This window comes from Natator depressus, chromosome 10, assembly GCF_965152275.1.
Source record: "Natator depressus isolate rNatDep1 chromosome 10, rNatDep2.hap1, whole genome shotgun sequence".
Taxonomy (NCBI): domain Eukaryota; kingdom Metazoa; phylum Chordata; order Testudines; family Cheloniidae; genus Natator; species Natator depressus.
In genome coordinates, this window is record NC_134243.1 from 53,285,107 (window position 1) to 53,307,006 (window position 21,900).

Consider the following 21,900-nt stretch of genomic DNA (forward strand, 5'->3'; position numbering starts at 1 on the left):
TAATATTTTAAGTTTGATTTATATGAAACTAGCAGTAAATTAAGGCATTTTAATGTGAAATAACTTACTGGAACATTAAGATGTTTTAAAAGCACCCATTGTTTTAATTGTCATTATGGCAATTAAACTGACACAATGGAGATTAAAAAGATGAATACACAGAAAAGTATTGACATAGGAAAGTCACAGTAAACAATTCTGAATTTAGCTTGAAGTGGAAATTGCTGATACAAACTAACATGACTTCTTTGAGAGGATTTGTCAGTGTTAAGATCCATTCATAGCAGATAACCTTTTTAATGAATTTTCCTTTTTTCTGTTTGCAGAATATCTGCAAACCAAATGTGACTTTTTTTACAGAGTTTTCCACAGATTTCACTTGCTCTATCCTGTTTGAAATCCAAAATTTGAGCTGTGTTGCCAAGTTGCAAATTGTTGTGCAACTCACGTGGTATTGTTTCAATTCCTTGATGAGAAAACTCCTTTCAAATAAGGTTTCTAACATGAATGCTCATGGCAAGTGAATCTAGCATTCATGCTGGTTAAAACTTAATTCCATGAACATTTACAAAAATTAATACAAAAAGTGTGCATACAGCCAAAGTACATTGTTTTTAAAAAAGAATTACAGTACCTACTATTGCTGAATATGTAGAGCAATGCATAGAGTAAATTGCTAACCAAGTACCTGGAATAAACTAGTAACATTTTCTTAATGTTCTGTGTGAATGATTTGAGGTCTGAATACATGCCTTAAAGTGAGAGACTATAGACTAAAGAAGTTCAATCTATTTAATCTATCCAAGAAAAGGTTAAGAGGTGACTTATTCATGGTCTACAAGTACCTACAGGATAAAGAGACTTCTGATAGTAGAGGGCTCTTTAATGTAGCAGAAAAGGCATAACAAGATCCAATAGTTGCAAGCTGAAGCTAGATAAATTCAGATTAGAAATAAGGTGCAAATTTTGAATAATGAGGGTAATGTACCATTCAAACAACTTCCCTAGAGATATGGTAGATTCTCCATCAGTTGGAGTCTTTAAATCAAGACCATCTAAAACACTGGTTCTCAACCTTTCCAGACTATTGTACCCCTTTCAGGAGTCTGATTTGTCTTGCATACCCCCAAGTTTCACCTCTCTCAAAACTACTTACTTACAAAATCAGACAAAAATACAAAAGTGTCCCGCACACTATTACTGAAAAATTGCTTACTTTCTCATTTTTATATATAGTTATATATAAAAATAATTGAAATAGAAATATCATACTTACATTTCAGTGTATAGTATATAGAACTGTAGAAACAAGTCATATGAAATTTTAGTTTGTACTGACTTTGCTGGTGCTTTTTATGTAGCCTGTTGTAAAACTAGGCAAATACCTAAATAAGTTGATGTACCCCTTGGAACGCCTCTGTATCCCCCTGTGGGTACATGAACCCCTGGTTGAGAACCACTGGTCTAAAAGATAAGCTAATAAGCTATAGCTTAAATGGAAGTTATGGGCTTGATGCAGAAGTTGTTGGGTGATGTTTTTTGCCCTAGGATATGTAGGAGGTTAGACTAAATGATTGTAATGGTCCTAGTGGCCTTAACATTTATGGAAAGCCTCCCACTGACTTAAATGAGCTTTGGATCAGAATCATAGTATGTACATTTGTTGATCAGAACATAAGCCCCAATTAATGCATGTTTTGTCCATTAACTTGTTCAGATCTGGCCCTTACAACATAATATTAGACGCCTGTGTATTTATGGTGCTTTACGGACATTGGTCTGACATCACTTTCACCTCAGAAGTTCCCTTTGTGATGACAGTTCCTAAAGTCACTACCTAAAAATACCTGAAAATACCGATGTATGAAAAGTCTCCATTTTTGTGTGTGTGTGTTTAACTAACATTTTCTTCCCTGCCCCCCCTTTTTTTGGTTAATTGGTTTTGGGGTTTTTTTTTTTGCTTGCAACTCCAAGAAGGAAAGAGATCTAAATTAAAAAGGATGAACTAGTGCTGCCCCCTCCCACCCCCCCCCCCCGCCCAAGATAAAACTAAACTTGCTTTCTTTGGAGCCAGGATTTTACCTATAAAGTTTAGTGCTAGAGGGGAAGCACTGAAATACCTCACAAAAATGGCAGTTCTTGACCGGGAAACATGCCTAATGTAGTAGAGGATGGGACTAGGAATCAGAAATAGAGATGGTCAAAAAGAGGACATTTTAATGATTTTTTAACCGTAATTTTTATCCCACTTTTCTGTCAAAATTTCAATGAGATTGAGAATTTTACAAATTCACAAACATCTCTATTCAGAACTTCTGGGGTCTGTTCTTGACTCTGCACTGGTTTGCCTGGCAGCTGTGGGTAAACCACTTAATCACTCTCTTACCCCCCCCCCCACGGTTTCCTTATAATGATTTCACACCTTTTCCAAACTGTTGTGGAACCCGGGATGAAAGTCACTATGTACAATAAGTGCCGCATATTTGTTTTCTTCCTGAATGAATTAATTCAGTTAAGTTTCATGTCAGGTATACTTTGAGATCTATATGAGGCTATCTGAAAAATGGACCCCTCTTCCTTGGTCTTTATTTAACAGACCTGCATATTTAAGAGGTCAGTCAAATAAATCTGCATCTCTGTGGAATCTGCTTTTCTGCATAATTATTTTATAATGAAATCACCATTAATGCAGTTTGACTTAAATATTACTGAAAATAGACATTTCTTTCTATTGTTTTGTGCATTATCTTTGTACTGAGCGTATATCAACAAAGTCAATATATTGGAATGGGTGGCCAGGTAGCACAGGTTATTGAAATAGGTTTTCCCGACCTGCCTAGCAATTGAACATTTATCTCCAGAATGACTCCCTGTGGTGGCACCAACTTCAGGGCTGCCAATATTCACAACTGTAGCATGCAGAGATGGGGAGGCAGGGCGAACCCCAAGCAAACCAGCTATGGGGGGTTGGAGTAGCAGTGAGAAGTGAGGAAGGGGAAGAGTCATAGTGCTCAAGATTTAGGAGTCTAAGATTTGCGACAGTGCATGTGGCCAAGACCTATACAAACCCTTCCTGTATGTTGCTACTTCAGTGCCAATTCAAAAGTGTTCTTCAGACTGCTTCACTTGGCAATGGGTATGAAAGATACCTTATGTGTGGAGTGGCAAGTGCTTCTATAGTCTAAAGATATCCACACTTCTCTGAACACATCCCTAATTGGTATTCAATCTTAAAAAATGTCTTTCATTAAAAAATATAATTTGAAGAACTGGGTAATTGACTCACATTTGATTAAGGCAGATTCTATTGGATTAACATGATTAATAGATAAAATTATAACCAAACAGAAAGCAGTACAAAAGGTGACTTAAGTCATGGATCATATTAAGATACTAAATTTATAAAAAGATTGATACTCTAGGAATATTCATTTCACAGTAGGAATCACACTGTTCTGTTGCAGCTGGTGATGTAATTCCAATGAAGTTTGTAGTCAGGAGCAACGGCCTGATCTAAAGCCTGCTGGTGTCAGTCTTTCCAATGATTTCAATGAACTTTGGACCAGGTCCTGGGGGTACTTGGGTGGTGGCTTGGCACAGCCCTAGGAAAACCTCAGGTGTCCTGGTTTTGATAGCACCAAATTTTAGTACAACCAACAAACAAACAAAATGTGTCATAACAGAAGGAGATTGTCCTCAGACTAAAAAGGAGTTTGCCATTTACATAAACCTCCACAGAATAGCAGTCTGCTGCAAAATCTTGGTGTAATACGTGTTCTAATACAATATCTTGTTTCAAATTCTTTCCAAAATTACTAAGGCAAGGTGAAACTGCACAAGAGATGTGACATCGTACATTCTTACAATGATTTGCTCAACATAATCTTATGTACCTAAAAATGCCAATGTTTTAAATATGACATATTAAAGAATAGGAGAAAAGGCCAGGGTCAATAGCCTTATTTTAAAATAGCTACAATGATGGCTGTGAGTCATAAAAGCCAAGATATTCCAGAAGTGGGTGTTCCCCAGCTTTGTCTTATATTCCTGGTTAATGCTTCACTTTGAAAAGAAGAAGTCAATGAATGTGAAAGCTACTCTTTTTTTTTGCGGGGCGGGGGACGGGACTCATCTCTGAGAATGATGGAACAAACTGATGGTTTCCCCCTCAGTGTGACAAGCCAACGGTGTGGTCAGGTCCCTGTATGGTCGGCATCAGTGATCATCAGACCTTCATAAAGTGTGTCATTGGAAGCCATTCTATAGGCAACCAATCATTCCTCCTTTGTTAGATTTTAGGTATAGAGTATCTGCAGCTTCCACTGACTTTAACAGGAATCACAAATGCCAAGCACCTCTCAGGATGGTCCTTAATTTTCAGACTAGACTATAGGTACTATCCAACTGTGATTTTATGGTTTCTAGTGATGTGACTCTTGCCACCTTTTCAAAAGCTGGTTCCATTCTCTTTACGATCTTACTAATTATATGCTGTGCTGATATTTAATTCAATGTCTCTTGTTTCAAACTAAATCTATTATTAGAATGCTTATTATTAATCAGTGAATACCTCTTATTAGCATCTTCTGGTGGCATGATGATGTCAGACCTCTCTCTGTTCACTAACTACAAATCATCAATATCTTCACTAACTCTCTTAAAACAGGGAGGGACTCACTTGGACCAACTAACAATATGATAGGAACTCAACTGTCTTATCATTTTCAATATCTGCATGGGCCTCAGGAGCCTCTCATTCTCTGGCTACTTTTCTCTCATGGCCTTCTGTCAAGGGTCCTTCCCCACTCTGAACTCTAGGGTACAGATGTGGGGACCTGCACGAAAGACTCCCTAAGCTTATTCTTACCAGCTTAGGTTAAAAACTTCCACAAGGTACAAACTTTGCCTTGTCCTTGAACTGTATGCTGCCGCCACCAAGCGTTTTAAACAAAGAACAGGGAAAGAGACCACTTGGAGACGTCTTCCCCCAAAATATCCCCCCAAGCCCTACACCCCCTTTCCTGGGGAAGGCTTGATAAGAATCCTCACCAATTGGTACAAGTGAACACAGACCCAAACCCCTGTATCTTAAGAATAATGAAAAATCAATCAGGTTCTTAAAAGAAGAATTTTAATTAAAGAAAAGGTAAAAGAATCACCTCTGTAAAATCAGGATGGTAAATACCTTACAGGGTAACCAGATTCAAAACAGAGAATCCCTCTAGGCTAAACCTTAAGTTACAAAAAGACACAAAAACAGGAATGTACATTCCCTCCAGCACAGTTTATTTTACCAGCCATTAAACAAAAGAAAATCTAACACATTTTCTAGCTAGATTACTTACTAACTTAACAGGAGTTGGAAGGCTTCCATTTCTGATCTGTTCCCAGCAAAAGCATCACATAGACAGACAGAACCCTTTGTTTCTCCTCCCCCTGCCAGATTTGAAAGTATCTTGTCCCCTCATTGGTCATTTTGGGTCAGGTGCCAGCGAGGTTACCTTAGCTTCTTAACCCTTTACAGGTGAAAGGGTTGCCTCTGGCCAGGAGGGATTTTATAGCACTGTATAAAGAAAGGTGGTTACCCTTCCCTTTTTATTTATGACACCTTATTTGCATGTGGAGAAGCTAAAGGAACCACCAACAGAAGCCCTATCTTGCATTATTTTCATTCAAACAAATTGGTTAAACTCACTGTTGAGGCCTAGCCAAGTGAAGGTGCTGCTTTGATGGAGGACAGCTTGCTTTTTCTCCCAGATCAATGATTTCAACTGCGAAACATGTTCCCATGCAGAGAATATTTGGAACTCCTAAGTAAAGAGAATGCATTTCAGCAATGTATATGACAGATAACAGATAGAAACTGACCATAAAACCATTGAAAAGTGTGACAAAGTTCCTGCTCTACCTCGGTGGGTCTTGCGCTTATTGGTGGATTTGCTCGCCTTGGAGCTTCACGGCAGCCCTCAGCTTGGCCGTTTTTCTGAATTCACAGTCCAGGTCAGCTCCTCCTGTGTCTGACCAGGAGTTGGGAGGATTTGGGGGAACCCGGGCCCGCCCTCTACTCCGGGCTCTAGCCCAGGTCCCTGTGGAATGCAGCTGTCTAGAGTGCCTCCTGGAACAGCTGTGCGACAGCTACAACTCCCTGCTACTTCCCCATGGCCTCCTCCCAACACCTTCTTTATCCTCACCATAGGACCTTCCTCCTGGTGTCTGATAGTGCTTGTACTCCTCAGTCCTCCAACAGTCTGCGTTCTCACTCTCAACTCCTAGTGCCTCTTGCTCCCAGCTCCTCACACACACACCACAAACTGAAGTGAGCTCCTTTTTAAAACCCGGGTGCCCTGATTAGCCTGCCTTAATTGATTCTAGCAGCTTCTTGATTGGCTGCAGGTGTTCTAATCAGCCTGTCATCTTAATTGTCTCCAGAAGGTTCCTGATTGTTCTGGAACTTTCCCTGTTACCTTACCCAGGGAAAAGGGACCTACTTAGCCTGGGGCTAATATATCTGCCTTCTGTTACTCTCCTGTAGCCATCTGGCCTGACCCTGTCACAAAAGACATTGTTTAAATGCCATTGCCTAGGGCACTTTCATGATAATGAAAGAATAGTGGTGACACTGCACAAATACCAGTTGAAACTAAATAATAAGCCTGGTTAGAACATGGTTGTGTCAGACGTACTATTCATGGCACACTTACCAGGAGCCAAAGCAGTAGGGAAGATGCCAATAACCTACCAACTGTTTGTTAATGAAAACTAAATGCAGCAGCTGATAGAGCAAACTTGTGAGAATGCAAAAAAGTCTGAGTCTTTAAAAGGATGTTAAGCAGAATAGCCAGAGCTAGAGATAAGTCCCATCCCTTGCTTATCATTACTGCTGTGCAAATGGTGAATTAACGGTGCCAAACAGCATAAGGAAAGAAAATACTATCCCATTCCTGAAGTCCAACTGGGTATGGAAATATGGCAAAAAAAAGCAGCTAGAAAAATTACTATGTAGCCTCATATGTGTCAAGCTGCAGTGGTTCAAGAGCATGAGTACCAACCTCAGGGCAGACTATAAAGAAGCTGGGCACAAACTCCAAATTGGCTGAGAGTTCTCTTTTCAGATTTCACCAACCAAGTATCAAGTGTAAACTCTTCAGGCACTATAACAGCCTAAGCATGAGTCCCAGGCAGTCCCCTTGGGTACTCCAGTAAATCTTGTCATCCAGGTGAGCATATTTTTGTGACAGATGGTCCCTTACACCCAAAATCACAACAATATTCAGGTTACTCCCAGTCCCAAAGGACCAGTCGCTTGCCCCAGGTCAATTGCACCTTAGATCTCATACCAAAGACAACTGCTCATAGCCAATCCTATAATAAACTATCTAAAGATTTATTAACTAGGAAAAGAAAATGGGAGTTATTTACAAGGTGAAAGCAGGTAAACATACACAAATGAGTTACTGTCTTAAGTTTAAAAAGGTAATAGAAGTTTGTATAATAAGCATGCTCTGTGTGTCCCTTAGGGCTAACCTAGGCTAAGCACCTGGGGATCCCTTGCTTATGTCTAGAAATCTTGCCTTCGAGAGTCCAAGCAGCACAGAGAGACAGTTTCTTCCTGTCAGGGATTTTTATTCCATTTCCCCCTTCTCTGATCTGCTAGCTCAGCTGATGGGAGGAATTCACTTGCAGTTTCCTTTTCATGGGAAGGGGAGGAGGAGGAGAAAAACGCAATCAAAGTTTTTCTCCTTTTTGATGTTCCACAATAGTTTGTCTGGTGTTGATGGGCCTGGACATAACACCTTTTGTTTTAGGTCAGCATTTCATGCAAATTCATGTTTCTCCCCTGTCTGGTGATTTACACAGCTACAGAGACTTACAAAGCAAACACTCAAATATTACCTTACAATATGGTATACAGACGCTCCCCAGGTTATGCAAGACCCGACTTATGCAAATCCGCAGTTACAAAAAAAGTTCCGTAAGCTAGAAATAGGAGGGGGTTTTTTTTGTTTTTGTTTTTTGCATAATGGTCGAGTATACATTTCTGACTTACACAAAATTCGAGTTATGCAAGGCGTTCTGGAACGGAACGATTGCATAAGTCGGGGAACGTCTGTACAGAGGTACTGATATGTGAGATTAATGCAGGCAGCGACTTACAAGCATTCAATGATGCCTAAATACTAAGCACATTTGTATAACTCTAAAACCTGTTGTGACAATACTAGCACACAGGTGAGCCAGACTAATTCTAGCTATGTATTTGTCAATATTTAGTTGAGATGTGGGCTTTTGTATGAGCTGGCACCAGGTTTGCTAGCATCGCAGTATGAACACAAGGATTGCTGATATAGTTCTGAAATGTTCAATGTGTCCAGGGCATTGATCAGTACCAGAAGGCCCCTGATAAAGTATATTCAATTACCTCTTTGGCTTGGAAAGCAAAGACCATTGACAGTTTCAAGTTTAACTTGCAAACCAAGCTGCTTTGAGTTGCGGCTTCTATGAGATAAGGATAACTGAATGAAACAAAGGCTTTGTATGAAGAATTTGTCTGCACAAGACACAGAAGTCCTGCTCAAGATGTTTTAGATAATGGTTCACGATACATTAAAACAAAATGGAAAGTTCTTGCAAAGCATAGGGCTTTAAGCACAGTTACAGAGGACAATTGGGCTAGGTAGGACAAACTGTCAAGTAGACTCAAACCAAACAAAGGAGGGTAATTGGAATCCTTATTAGATTATACTTACATGCACCCTCAGAAGCCAATCTGGAATTCCATGCCCAGTTACTAATGGATTGATATCTTAAGAACTAGTTGACTTTAACCAGTCACCACAATTTTTAAGAGAACTCCTAAACAATGCAGAGAAATAGGAGAGCAAAGATGATTCCCCTCTTTGAAAACTGGCAACCATATGAAAGTGTGATTAGGAGACAAATGGAAATCTGCTGAAATGTTGCCCACAGAAAACGTTCCCGTGCTCTATATAGTACAACTACCTAATATATATGAGTTCAAAAGGACTTCAAAAGCCCTCTTGAAGGTTCCAGTAGACCTTGAAGGATGTATAACTGAAATATCTCTGTCCACAATACTCTCACTACTACTCCACAGGGAAAAAGAGGCAGTATATGAGATGACACGATATATCAGACACTCTGCAGGATGTTGTATCTATCCACAGAGATCAACCAGAAGAATCCAGGTCTGTCGAGAAAGTCAAGAAAGCACCCCTATTCAGGACAAAACTTAAGAATGGGTTTTAAGTGCTGTCCTGAATAGAGATGGCCTTAAAAACGCTTGCTTAATTACTTTTCAGAACCAAGACCATAGTAGTTAATGACATAGATGGCTGCTACTTTCAAAGGGGGAGAAATTATCGAAAACAATGCTCTGGTACTTCAGTATTTAGTGTCCCTCTAGTGGCAACAGTGTTGCTTTCAGTGCTTCCAGATCTAGATTTGAAAAGTGCTACAGAAAAGAGAGGAGTGGTTACTCATGAAACGAACAAGGGTGAATAATAAAGAATAACCCAGAATAGCTTACTCTTGAATATAACATTATGCCACGTCCTGGACTGAAAATAACACACACACTCCAGGAATAAATTGTCCTCTGTGAGCCAGTTGCACTTACTCCTAATTAGTTCACTAAATCACTGCAAGTACCTTGGTATATAGATACTTGTGTTTTTGGTGTGCCAAAGGTAATGGATTTTCTTCCTGTTATTGCATACATGCGGCTGGCTGGTAGCAAGGGTGGAGTTGGGGGCTGTTTCTGCACTGCAGACACCAAGTGTTAGAACTGAAGAAAGGAGTATATAAAAAAATCAGGAAATATGAATATTTGGAGGCAAATGCATGATTCTTTTGTGGAGAATGCATTTCAGGCTTACCTCTGCAAACTGTTCTTCAGCAGTTAAGGATTGTATGTGTCAGGCAAGCTCTACATTGTGGAAGAGACAGTATGTGAGAGAGAGAGAGCTAGAGCGCACAAGGTGTATTGAGGAAATCTATACTTCATAAAATAGCTCAGGTTTTATGGTTTTACAGTTGTTGTCTTGCTATTGCTTGATTAACTTACTGCAGACAGTGTTGTGTATCACTGAATCCAGCAGCGCTTGTGAAAAGATTTCTATATATATTTTTCTTAATTTTGAGAATAAATGTAGATGGATGGGCATCTTTAGAACACTGTTGCTTCATCTTTATCTCTAATTGAGACACTACCATGGATGGTAAGGCTCTAGAGTATAATGACTTGTCAGCACAGGACACAGAGTGGACCAATTTAATACTTGCTTGGGGGTTTAGATTTTCAACAGCCTTTGATCAAATGTTTTTTAGGTCAGTAACATTTAGAGGTGTAAAAAAAAATCAAGTAATTGGAGAGAAACCAGATGGTTTGTGGCTAAGTGGAAAAGTGCAGATTATATTGTTGTGCAGTATCTTATTCTTTAAATAAAAAGGTCTTATTTTATAGGAGGTAGATTAATATTGATAACCTGTTATGATTCACACTGTTTAGTGTGCAAACATCAGCCATCTTTATAGTTTTTCTGCACATGCTCAATATAACCACATCATTAGAACCATAAGATCAGCAATTACTGCTGAGAGCCAGCAGATGACAGCATTACATATAAACTCCTATTTTAAAATCTTTTGTGGAAAACAAAAATAGTTTTGGATTGTTCATTAAAATCTGAATTAGAATTTTACAAAAGTAATCTAGTTTAAGTTAACTATCATCTGAGTAAAGCATCATAAATCTCAGGAGACCTTGCCCAGATAATGCATTCCCTATTGTCATTCAGAGCTCCTTATTTTGTGTCCACCTGCTCCCATTTACACCTAATATACCTTAACACACATCCACTGATTTTCAAGGTTCTTCCTCTTATACTTTGGGTGCATATAGTCACTTACTGTGTTGTTAGCTGGTCGCTAGACAAGGTGACTGAACTGTAAGTGATTAAAATGAAATATTGTAGCTCTATCTGCATAAATATTTTTTCATTATTGCATTGACTCAAAGGTGTAGCCAATTGTTGGACTGCACTTCCGGTTCATTCTTTAAAATGTTCAAGAGATCAAATAACTGAACTTAGCCAAATGTATTGTTTTGTCTTTGGAGAATACAACATGAAAAGGAGACATATGTACCCTCCTTCTGGCTACAACAACATCTTCACCTTACGCAGAAGGTGTGCTTCAAAAATATGCAGTTCATCTAGTAGAATTTATAGAATGATTTTACAAGTTACAGAATTCATTACATGTCACTAAAATCCAACACACCAGTTTGTCCTCAGCTCCTTTAGTTGTTGTTGTTCTGTACCTTCCTTACCTTTGTTTTGGGTCCTAGCATTCCAGGTACCTTCCTATACTTTCCCATTTCTTATTTTGAATATTACATTCCAAGTACTGATGAGCCATGAAAGTACTCCCTAATTGTACTTGGTACAAAGTATTCATGCATCTCTGCTTTGGAAAGTTTCCTATTTGCTAATGTCAAAGCTGACTTCAGCTTTGCAAAGTTTTGTGAAGTGCCTAAGTGAACAGAATTGTGGGAAGAGTATAATACATTCAGTTAACATAACTTCCCAACACTTCATATATATTAATACCATGCACATAATACCCATTCATGTGGTATCTACTTATTACAGTAGTGTCTAGAGCAGGGGTGGGCAAACCTTTTGGCCTGAGGGCCACATCTGGGTATGGAAATTGTATGGTGGACCATGAATGCTCATGAAATTAACAATTCATGTTCAAACAGGGACAACACTAATTTGTTTCAAAATCAACACTATTAAAATAATTCTGCTGAACAATACGTTGTTAGAAAATTACATGACTGAGCTGTTTGTTGATTTTATAACACAATCATCATCCAGGCCCACCCCATCACTTGCCCCACTCCACCACCAATTGCTCCAGCCGGGGAGTGGGGTCAGGGGCATTTTCCCCTTCCCCCGCCTGCCTGGTGCTCCTGCTGGGGCTCGAGGCACAGGGGCTTGCAAGTCCCCAACCCCGCTCTCTGGTGGGAGTGCTGGAGCAGGACAAGCCCCTGACCCTACTCCCTGGCTGGCGCACCAGGCGGGCAGAGCGGGGCAAGCCCCTGACCCCACTCCCCGGCCAGAGTGGGGCAATGGAGCTCAAGGGCCGGATTAAAAGCGGTCCGCAGTTTGCCCACCCCTGGTCTAAAGGCTCCAATTGAGATTGCACCCCATTTTGCTTGGTGTTGCATAGACAAACAGTTCTTGCCCCAAATACAGCCTAAATAGACAAGACTGAAAAATGGCGAGTGGGGAAACAGAGGCACCGAGCAATGAAGTGATTTGCCCAAGGTCACTCAGCAGGCCAGTGTCAGAGCTGGGAATGGAAACCAGGCCACTCTGACTAGAGCCAAGTGCACTAACCATTATATCTCTCTGTCCCCCAGTAGGAATATGCCACATTTCTTTCTCCCTCTTTTATGACAGACATCAGGATCTCATTCACAAATTGCCATTTCACTAATGCAGTGCAATCAGTATAGTTTTTACCAACTAAATACTAGTGGGAGTTCAACAGTATCAAATCAGTCTATTTAACATAATTTTGCAAGTTTAATTATCCGCCTATCATAGCAAGAAAGTGGTACTGCTCTACACCTTCTGCAGCACCCCCTCATTTGGTGATGTTGAATATTAGAGCATCTCCTGTTCAATAGGGTTATGGGAAATTGCCTTCTGAATGACAGAAGTGTTTGGATATAACCTCCAGGAACCAAATGCCATTGGGCTGAATGGTCAGCTCCAAAGGGGCTCCTTGAATGAAAGAACCATAGAAAGGGACCACTGACAAATAGGCAACGTTTTTCAGAGAGACTCTCAGAACAACATTGTTGACTTGTTAAATTAATACACATCTGTAAAATAACAGTTTATAAGACTCCCCACTGTTTCACTCCAAGCATTTTCTAGTTTTCATCTCTTCAGTGCAGTATCTGCAGTAGGAGACTATTAATACGGTTTCCATTCCTGAAAAAAATGTATCAGTGCCCAGTATTTGCCAAGGACAGGGCGGTATTTCATGGATAATTACAGTTTCCTTTTGATTGGGATAGCTATGCTGCAGGCAAGTCCCACAGCTGGATATGGTATCCGATATGAGTTGATGCACCTATGCCTGACCAAACAATAACATCACAAGCTTTTCTTCTGCTCTGTTTTATTCCCCGGTGTACCCCAAAATAATTTGACAGAATAGTATGCCTTCATATGATTGCATAAACATCTAACTGATGCCTTATGGATATCATGCTATTGTCAAGGCCATTGTCACTGAGTTCTTTCAATACACAATGTATCTTTTGCAGCCTTCATCTGCCAGTCTGAAGTTTAATAATAGTAATATTATTGCCAGCGTTAATGATTATCTTGGTTTGCATTGATATAATACTGCCCACTGTTGCAGCATCTGTAACAAAAGCCAGAAATTCTGCCCCACACAGAGCAAATGACAGGGTGGGGCAGGCAGGATTACATAAATACAATGACCCAAATAGTCTGCCAAGGGTGGTGTTTGCTATCAAGGAGCCAGTGATTCTGTCTCTGATCCTGGGGCTGGTTTTATGTCAGCCTCAGTGGAGTTCAGAGCAGGCTGAGGGGTGATTTAAAGTCATCCAGCTGATAACAGCTCCCAAGAGACTGGCAACCACCTGGTGATAAGTGGACTGCAATGCACTCCATCCACACTCCCTCCCATCCCAATCCACCTTTCACTAGTTACACCTGCTCCACACTTGCTGGTGATTCCCCCAGCACAGGAAGGTGAGAGTGGGCAGTTTTCACCCCCTTTGCACTGTCAGAGCAGTGTAAAGGGAGCAGAACAATGGCCAAGATCTGGCATGAGATGTTTGTCAGTAGACAACTTGAGACTCTGAGCATAGAAGAAATAGGTGACTTCTGCTGCTGTCGGAGGTCTTGTCTACATTATGAAGTGTTGCCAGGTTGGAACAGAGTTGTTGGAGTTGGCTGATACATTACCTATTATTTGAGGGTAGCCATGATAAATCTTGACGAGCATTGTGTGGCTCACTCAATTATTCACAATCATATCAAAATAAAGAGTTTGTTTTAAAAGTGTACTATAGGCAATGCTAGAGAGTTGGATCATCTAATTTAAGACACTTGGTTTCTGTCCTCCACAAAAAAAAGACCTTTGCTAAAATGCAACCAAGGTTGCTACAGTAACATAACCCATATACATAATGCACTACTGTAATAAACATGTTAATTAATGCCTGTACAAAGAATTCAGGAGGTGTTTTGAGCACCAAGTCCTCATCTCACCATCATTACCTTCTGTACAAGTTGAAACAATTTGCTTTTTTGAATCAAGTGATGAAGTTAACTAAAATATTGATCTTAGTAGAAGAGATCCTCTTAAAATACATCTTATTCTAATGCTAATTACCTGAGGCTTGATCCTCCATTACTTAATTGCATAAGTAATCCTTACTCATGTGAGTAGTCTTAATGATTTCAGTGGAGCTAGTTGTGTGAACAGAGACTATCTGGAGGATCAGGCTCCATTCAGTATACTTCCCTAAATCACCGTATCACCAGGATGCACTAGTTGATGGGGAGAGCTAACAGGAGGAATGTCTCTTTAAATATGAGATTTCAAAAACAATTAGAATTCAAAATGCTTTTTTGTCTGATGTTCCTTAGGAAAGACATATATATATATATATAGCCTTGAGCTAGAAGTCCAACTTTCTTTTAAATGCAAATATTTTAACAAGTATAACACACAGAAGCGTGAACTATCAATTATTCCTACTAGGCATTTGTAAAACATCTTGTTTACCACAAAGAGACCAAATTAGACTAAAAAATGTAAAATGAAAATTTGTAATTGAAATGTTGCATTTTCTTCTTGAAACCTACTCATTGTACCTTATCCTAAGTAGCTTTCTCTCAGCATCTCTCAATAGATCTGACTGGGTCTTTCAACAAGAAAAGATGGGGAATTACCAGTATGTGCCCATTACATGGCAGCTTGTGGCAACTGTACAAGACCTTGCATTAAGTATGTAGTTAGAACAGTGAGTTGATCACAAACAGCCTGTCAAGTGGGAATATGAACACTACCGTTCCTTCCTTCATTCATATATTTAAAGGTGTTACCTAACAATACAGATTTATATGAGGAAAATAACTTATATCACTAAGCACAGTGGATGACTGCAGTATTTAAGGGCCCAATCAGAAGTCAATGGGAATCCTGAAGTCATTTACTTCAATAGGCTTTTGATTGTGCCCCATATTCTTTAATTAAATCATCTTTATGCTGTTGCTGTGAAAGTATTTTTTTCACAGCAGCATTACATATCTGGAAATTGTAACCCACTCACCTGACAATGGAACACTGAAAAATGGCCTTCTGACAACTTGTCATATTTGGTTTTTTTAATTATGTTTTTAAAAACCATTTTGATTCAGCTTGAAGGAGAGTAATCTGTATGGTTTGTTTTCCTTCCCCTCCGCCAGCCTTAGAAAATTGAATAAATTGTTTTGAGACAATAACTTCATATTGGTTTTTTCCAAGCCCCAAATAGTTCTAAGAATTTTGAACTCTGAGGAGACCTTCTCTGGGGAGGTCTACCACATTAGCTAGCTTCTGCCAGACTGAAGTGAAATCGGTAGGTGAGTTTTTTTCAGATTTTGTACCTTTTTACATTGTGCTTCCTTCCCTATTGCAGAACAATTTGCGTTGCTCTTAGGCTGGACTCCAGCTCTATGATGGATTTGTCTTTCTATGAACATGGTGGCCATTTTACTCAGGATTTCCCTTTCTCCAGAGGAAGGTGGCAGTTTGAGTAGTATATTATGGCCTTCATCAAGTCAAGTTCCTTATATGTATATGCCTAGAGGATTAGCTCCTAATATTAACCATGCATTAAGTATGGCACAATCCTGCGACTCCTATATGCTCTAAAACTGTGCCCTGGTGATATAATTAATTGGTACTCATTAATTGTAGTACATTATACTCCCAATTATCTGAATAGCCTGGGAGACATGGATTTGTTGGGATAATCAAGAAGCACGAACCATTCAATAGCAAGGTAGCTTTCTCCGCTAAAAGGAGTGGGGAGAGACCCTTATGGCCCTTCTAACTGGAATGCTTGTCCAGCTCGGGTGAGCACCGCACATACCAAAAAGTTATTATTTACACTCTGATTGTATGTGTAATGGTATCCCCTCACCACTCTGCTGCCTCCTGCCAGCTGTCATGGGAATTAGCTCTGCATGTTAGTGCACCCTCTTTGGGTGCTGCCTTGCCACTGTCACTCCTGCTCTAGGATCCATGTCTCTCCAAGGACCGCAGCATCCTCTTCAGTGACAGTCCTCCAGCCATGCCAGACATTGTGCTCCCCCTTTCCGGGGGACCTGAAGTCTGCTGTTCAGACACTTCCCTCAGTGGCTACTGCAGTGAATTGTCTGGCCACTTCCTTGTGGCCCTAGCATCCTCTTTGCCCTTACCTCAGGGCCTCAGCCTGCAAACCCCAGCAGCCAGCCAGGAGCTGTCTCACTCCCCTGGTCCCTGCTAACAGTACTGCTCTGTCCAGGGTACTGGCAGTTCTCTCAGCCCTCCAGAGACTCCGTCCGTCCGTCCGTCCGTCCGTCCGTCCGTCCGTCCGTCCTTCCTTCCTTCCTTCCTTCCTTCCTTCCTTCCTCCCTCCCTCCCTCCCTGGGCTCCCAGCAGAGAACTGCCTTCCTCTGTCCTGAAGATCCCTTTTTATATGGGCCTGCTTGGCCCTGCTTGGCTGCTCCCTTCAGCCCTTCTCTGATTGGCTGCCTCCTGCTCAGCCTCCCTGGGCCTCTGTTAACCCCTTAGAGCCCAGTGTAGGGCAGGCACCCTCTCACAGTATGTAACTTAATAATGTAGCTGCCCAGGTGTGTATTAAATACAGTACATAACAAAAATGCTGCTCTTGTAGTAACTGCTTCTTATTTCTGGTCATTTAAGTGGCTTTATCTTCAGGAGATGTGTCTTGGAAGAGGTTACATTATATTCTCCAAGATGCCTATTGGTCAGTGTGCCTGAGCCTTCCAAGCATGAAACCAGCTTCTCTCAGCAGACAGCGTATTTCTTGTGTTGTTTCCTGGCCAAATTCAGTTTCTGGGACAGTCAGTAAGGTCTAGCAATGTGGCTCAAATCAATGCTAGTGGGTCACCTAGACTTTAAAAGGAAGTGAATCAGCTTATCAGTCTTTGCCTCCCTGATTGAATTCCTACTTGCACTTGAGTTTGTAGTTCCTTGCATTGGCACAGCAGGACAGTAGTTGGGCTAGTCAGCTGGTTCTTAGCATTTTACTGTCTGATTTTTAATAAGTTTGGCCACTAAATCTTGCCGTTGGCTACTTAAAAACAGCTGAGTTTTGTATCAAATGTGGCAGGTGAAGGGGGAACAAAACCAGTTCCTTGCTGCCTTCTCTAGTGGCTGGAGTTTAAAAGCTGCTGTCACACAGTGCCACGGTGGAATTATTGTTCGCAAATAAAGCAAATTAAAATAAACACCTTTTATCACAAGAAAGTAATTAGAGTTGATTCGTAGCTTCATTTGGTTTTTCTTTCCTGACCTTGACTGTATCGTGATGGTTTTGTGCTTCCTTGGACAGTTTCTACTTGCATCTGCATCGATTAAACCTTGATCTCATTTATTATCTCAGGAAATGGTCTCAAGGTCACAGGGCTGGAAATTTAATTATGGTGGCAGTATATTAAGTGGCACATTTAAAGATGCTGAATCGTAGTAATTAATTTTTTGGATGGTGGTCTCTAGGGAACAGGTTTTCTCCACGCTGGGTGTTTAGACATCCATCATGGCCATTCAGTTTGGCAGCTGTCTTTTAGCTTTAAACTGCAACATTATTCATTTTTTATGACTGCCTTTAAAAACACTAGACAACCATATCCTTTTCTATTGTAATATATGTCTGCTGCTTGTATTGAGCTATACTTCACCTTTGCTATAAAACATTAACTTAGGTTGCTAGTAGCTACCTGGGCTGGCCTCTAAATTGAGACAACAATTACCCTTCGCTGACATCTAGTGTCAAGACATGAGATATAGCTGGAGTGCTGAATCCACTGGCCTGGAAATCCTGCACTTCCCCAGCGATTCAGCTTGTCTCACCCAAGAAGCTGCAGCAGTGGCCATAATTAGTGAGCACGAGGGATTAGCTTTGCACTCACTGTTGACTTTGTAGCGGCACTAGGTTATTGAATGAAATGCGGCACTGCCAAGGTCTTAAAAAGCTTGTAATGTTTAATGAAGGAATGGCCATTAAACTTGCTGGTTCAAATATTAGGCAAGATGGGACTGGGAAGTATTTAATAAAGAGGTATGAAAATATGAACTAAATTACATATATTCATTTAAAAAGCTGGCGGAAGTCCAGCCTAGCTGGAAACTGGCCACTGCTCTTGCTTTAGAGAGTCTCTGTATTATGTGGGAGTAGTAGAATTTTAAGCAGCTTTCAGGTTTTAGCCATCTGTAGAACGTCTCAGAAAGTTTTAAATGTTCAGGATAAGAAAAATAACTCCACAATGGGGAAAAAGTTCATAAGAAATCACTGGGACTGCAACAAAAAGTTTTCTAAGTAGTACAGGCTGCTGTACTTCCTGTAGTATAAACAATAAATACAGATCTTGAAAAGGGGAAACTTGCCCAACCTTTATTTGGCTGAATCTTCCAGGATCAAAATCAAAGTACTTATCACTCAGTGTTTTCAAAGCTTTGATCCTCCTATTAGCTGCTCAGGTAGTAAGTATTAATATCATCATTTTTACAGATGGGAGAACTGAGATCAAGAGAAGTGAAGTGATTTGCCCAAGGCCACACAGGAACTAAGTCAGGAAAAAGAACTCTGGAGCTCTAAGTTCTGGGCACAGTCCACTGAATCTTGCTTCTCTTGAGATTTTCCAGACAGGGTCCTTAGCCATGGGACTTTCTCACCAGAGTTCCTCTTTCAGCTTCCAGTATCTGATCTTCCTTAAAATTGTGGCCACAGTTCTGTCTGGTTCCAGATCTTCCTATAAGGGAAATAAACCTTCCTAGAAGGAGATAAGCTAGGCCTCTCTTATACCAAGAGCTGTACACCAGTGGTTCTCCAACTTATATACTGGTGACCCCTTTCACATAGGAAGCCTCCATGTGTGACCACCCTTTTAAATTAAAAACACTTCTTTACATATTTTACACCATTATAAATGCTGGGGGCAAAGTGGGGTTTTGGGTGGAGGCTGACAGCTCGCAACCCCCCACGTCCCAACCCCCATTTTGAGAACCCCTGCTGTACACTTAGAACCAGCTGAAGGGGACATTTAACAATGGGGCATTGCGCTAGTCCTCCATCTAACACAGTTACCAACTTGAGCTGTTTAACTTACTCAGTAGCAGATCTTGAAAGCTGTTACTAAGTTTGATATTAACTGAGGTATTTATATAAAGTATTAGAAATATTAATCACTCTAATCCTCCAAATGTACCTTTCCTCCTCCCATGGTTTTAGAAAGAAAAACAACAAAACACAGCAGCATGTTGTAGCTGGGTTTGGGTCTTTAAAATCAAATGAACATTCCATGCCCACTCTTGGCTTATATGGATGCATCTGGATCCTTATAACTGTTTAAGTCTAGCCTGTAGAGTGTGAATGTATTTGTCTAGTATTTCTGTGGCCCTAGCCTGTAAGATGCATGTGTGTGGGGGTAAGAGTGGCATATTTATCTCACTTCAACCTGTAGGGGTTGTGTGATAGGAAAGGGGAGTTAGCCAGTAGGGTGGGTGTGTCTGGGAAAAGGATACAGAGTTTATCTAGCTCTAGTCAGATGTTTATGTATTTGTAGATAGGATCTAGCATCTCTCTGTCTGGTTTTAACCTATAAGGGAGTTCTTAAGATTTTTATTTCCAATTATAGCATTTCCATTTGCTTATGAATTAACTTTCTCTTGCTTTCATCTATTATCTTAGCATAAAGATGGGAAGAAAATGCCCTGACCACTGTGGCTGGTTGTGGTCATCATCTTCCAACCAGCACATACCCTTTTGAGTTAAGTAGATTGACCACCGAGCCATTCAATTTATATCAAGATAGCCTTTGGGGAATGTCAGAGTGTTGGCCCCTCACTGTGGAACAACCTTCCAATTATTGTAGACGTAGCGTCATTCACCAATACAGGAGAATGGCAAAAGTAGTCAAAATGCTTGACTCTTCCCATAAGCCTCTGAAGGACACCATTTGTTTGGTCTGAAACCTATTAAAGAACAGAAATTCGTAAAAATATTATGTAGGAGAAATAACTGAGGGGTCATGATTAGAGCTGGGTAAAAAGAGTTTTTTTAAAAAGTGTTCATGGATATCCATGCAATAAAATCTGATGATTTGCTTCATCTGTACTTAAAATCCATTTGATTTACCTAGTCATGGACATTTGGATGGGTGAGTTCTTATTCTTGATGATATTAATGGAACCAAAAGTACCATGAATGCTCACATAAATATGAAAAGCAAATACTCCCATCAGAATGTATGTACTTGGGGTAGCAGACATACTGAAAGCTCTTACTAAGTTTGGGGACCATACAATCAGGGATCAGAGAAAATATCATGTTGCTTAGGTGATCACAGCCTAAATAGCAAATTGCCTGCTGTGAATATTTGCAGCGACTGGCTGACAAATAATCCATAGGGCAAAATTTGTTTATGCAAATGATTTGTGGAACAATTGTGCACAGTGAATGAATGAATAAAAATTGCTATCTAATAATTTGCCAACAGAAAGAGGCTCTGTTTGCCAAATGAATTATTGATTGCGAATTGTTTGCCCAGATGTAGTCATGATACATGTTCTCGTTTGTGATTTCTGTTACTGCCAGAATAATTAATCTGAAGCATTTTTGACTAAACAAATATGGTAAATGTTACCTTAATGATTAAACTTGTCAATGACAAAATAGCGATAGGCCTCTTTCCTCTTCTGACTTTTTGTACCATGACTCTGTCCTTGATTCACTTCTCACAACAAACCACAACCCAAACCACTGCTGGGTCAGATCTGGAGGCTAGTTTGTCCAAATTACTGGTAAAGGAGTGGGTGTTGGATAAAACGTTCATGGTTTGTCCCATCTCTGTAATAGGCAGACTAGTGTGTATTTGGTCCTTCAGAACTTCCTCCGTTAAATTTTGGGCTTACAGAACCAAACCAGGGGAGGTCTAGATCCATGTTCTGCTTTGTCAGAACACTCAGACTTTGTATTTTGGGTGAGTTTCCATTTTTGGTTACACTTTTTTGTAAGAGTAAAGTGTTGTTTGAAAACTTAAAATCTCACAGGAGTGTAAATGACCTAAAACTGTGATCTCAAATCATGTGATTCAGTATCTACACTTCACTTTTTCTTCCAGTTTTGAGTGACATTGGAGATAAACTACTTGAACACTTACATTTTGAAAAGTGCCTTTCAGATGTAGTGTGCAATAATTATATTGCATGTGGATTTTTGCATACCAGAACTGGCTTTCAAAGCTGTTTCAATGCGTACTCATATGACTGATATCCTCATAACCATCCACCCTGAACTACACTCAACTTTCCTAAATGAGATTTTATTGGAACTGATTATGATTAGATAAATGGGTGACTTCACTAATGTATAATACACTTTTCAATTACAGAGTATGTACGAAATTTACATTTCTTATTTGATAGTATGATATTTATGTGACACATTGTGGATGAGATCTGCTGCTGTTTACAGAATGGCCTTACTTTTCTCTTGGATGAGGTGTGATTTCCAGTTCTTTTAATATGTTTTCAGATGGTATAGTACCTAGG